The sequence below is a fragment of the Drosophila nasuta genome, chromosome 2R, assembly GCF_023558535.2.
Source record: "Drosophila nasuta strain 15112-1781.00 chromosome 2R, ASM2355853v1, whole genome shotgun sequence".
Lineage (NCBI taxonomy): Eukaryota > Metazoa > Arthropoda > Insecta > Diptera > Drosophilidae > Drosophila > Drosophila nasuta.
In genome coordinates this window covers 27,611,529-27,613,962 of record NC_083456.1, presented here as the reverse complement: position 1 = coordinate 27,613,962, position 2,434 = coordinate 27,611,529, and the positions used below count along the sequence as shown (strand labels likewise).

The 2,434-nt window shown below is 34.6% G+C and overlaps 1 long non-coding RNA gene across 2 annotated transcripts; it reads left to right on the top strand.

The window, feature by feature from the left end:
* The first annotated feature begins 1,347 nt into the window (after nt 1-1,347).
* LOC132786361 (uncharacterized) lies at nt 1,348-2,065 on the top strand. Of its 2 annotated transcripts, none has more exons than XR_009632435.1 (3): nt 1,348-1,440; nt 1,505-1,707; nt 1,762-2,065. It is a non-coding gene; the product is annotated as an uncharacterized LOC132786361 (long non-coding RNA). The 2 variants fall into 2 exon arrangements; XR_009632436.1 differs by having other exon boundaries at nt 1,434-1,448.
* The last annotated feature ends 369 nt before the right edge of the window (nt 2,066-2,434 follow it).

Here is a 2,434-nt window from a genome sequence, read left to right as displayed (position 1 = left end):
TCTCGTTGCTGTTTCTGTCGCCTCTGATAGTGCTACTGCACTATAGCCGAGATAGCATCAATAGCCAAAAACCCATAAATCAGTTGCTCTTTGAGTCTTTTCGAAAAGAGTCGGGAAAGTATTTGCAGACAACGAGAAACGGTCAACAGTTATTTGCGAGCTCCGATTTTGATTCATTCTAAATAAAAGTTGAGCTTGATCAGAAAGGTAATGTTAATGGTATGATAAACAATTGTGTGAATTATACTAATTAAATTGAAGATTGATTTCAGAGCTATTCTTCGAGCTGTAATCTGTTAGATCAGATGCTTACCAGGCCTGTGACGTCGGTCTCTGATATCTGACCCAAGCCTTTCCATATCTAAGAGAGAATAGTCTGCTTCCGTGGTGACGTACCTTGGTGGTCTTACAAGAGTTTTTATGCCGCGTATTAGCTTGCGTATTATTTGGATAACTCGACTTGGCAGTCTTGTCATTGTCCTTATTACTTATTGACATGCATATATAATTGCCAAAAATAGTCTATTCCATTGCACCCATTTATTCTTTAAACACATTCACATTCGACACATTCATTCATAAACATGAATGAATTCATGTGAATGAATGAATGTGTTGAATGTGAATGTGTTTCTAGAATAAACAATCGTCTATATAACCTTACTAAGATTATGTTTGCAAAGGTATCTGAGTTATTTTACAATATTATTTAAACTTAATTTCGAGTTGTCATTGAATTTGATAGATCTAGGTGTGTTTATACCCGCTACCCATAGGGTAGAAGGATATTATAACTTTGTGCCGGCAGGAAATGCATGTAACAGGTAGAAGGAGGCATCTCCGACCCTATAAAGTATATATATTCTTGATCAGCGTCAACAGCCGAGACGATCTAGCCATGTCCGTCTGTCCGTCTGTGTGTCTGTCCGTCTGTCCGTATGAACACCTAGATCTCAGAGACTATAAGAGATAGAGCTATAATTTTTTTTTTCGACAGCATTTGTTATGTTTGCACGCAGATCAAGTTTATTTCAAATTTTTGCCACGCCCATTTCCGCCCCCGCAAATCAAAAAAATCGAATAACAAGCGGCTGCGAAAGCCCTGATGACAGGATGATGTACCGCTGAATGCCCATGGTGCCCTGCATCTAGAGTATGATTTCGTTTCTTCCAAATTATTGAGTAAATTATTCCAAAGGTATCTGAGTTATTTTACAATATTATTTAAACTTCATTTCGAGTTGTCATTGAATCTAGATCTAAATGACAACTCGATATGAAGTTTAAATAATATTGAAAAATAACTCAGATACCTTTGCAAACATAATCTTAGTAAGGTTATCTAGACGATTGTATAGACTAGATGTATAGTCTAGAGAGTACAGAGCTCAGAGTCAGTTCAAATAAAATATTTAACTAAAATGCTCCTCAATTTCTCAAGTATATCGGTTGTAAACATTTTTGTAAATATTTTTTTGAAATATTTTATTTTGTTTATTTATAGTTCTTCCCGGACAAGCATTATCCAGTTGAATCGGACCCTAATCCGAATCAGCATCAATAGAACCCATAAATTGGTTTCTCATGGAGTCTTTTCGTAAAGAGTCGGGAAAGACACTTATTTGCAGACAACGAGAAACGGTCAACAGTTATTTGCGAGCTCCGATTTTGATTCATTCTAAATAAAAGTTGAGCTTGATCAGAAAGGTAATGTTAATGGTATGATAAACAATTGTGTGAATTATACTAATTAAATTGAAGATTGATTTCAGAGCTATTCTTCGAGCTGTAAACTGTTAGATCAGATGCTTACCAAGCCTGTGCCGTCGCGCTTTTAATTCTAGGGCAAGCCTCTTCAGAGTTCTGTGAGAATGGTCAGCTATCGTGGTGACGCTTTGACGGGGTCTTACTAGACTTTTTAAGTCGCGGATAAGTTTCCGTAATATTTTGTGAATTCCAGGTGATAGATTTACGATTGTTCTTATTATGTATTGGCAAGAATAGAAAATTGCCGCCAACACACCTGCCTTTTTATTAGAATAAATTGCGTCTCCAAATTTTTCAATGAAGTGTAATATTTCCATTGTATTAGTATTTAGTTTAGTATTAGTATTAGGTTTTTTATTTCAGAATAATTATTTTTAACGCAAAAAATTTAAAACTATAATAATTTCTATGAATGTCTATGAATGTGTTTCTACAATAAACAATCGTCTATATAACCTTACTAAGATTGTGTTTGCAAAGGTATCTGAGTTATTTTACAATATTATTTAAACTTCATTTCGAGTTGTCATTGAATTTGATAGATCTAGGTGTGTTTTTATATTATTATTATATTATATTATTATAACTTTGTGCCGGCAGGAAATGTATATAACCGGTAGAAGGAGGCATCTCCGACCCTATAAAGTATATATACATATTTTTATCT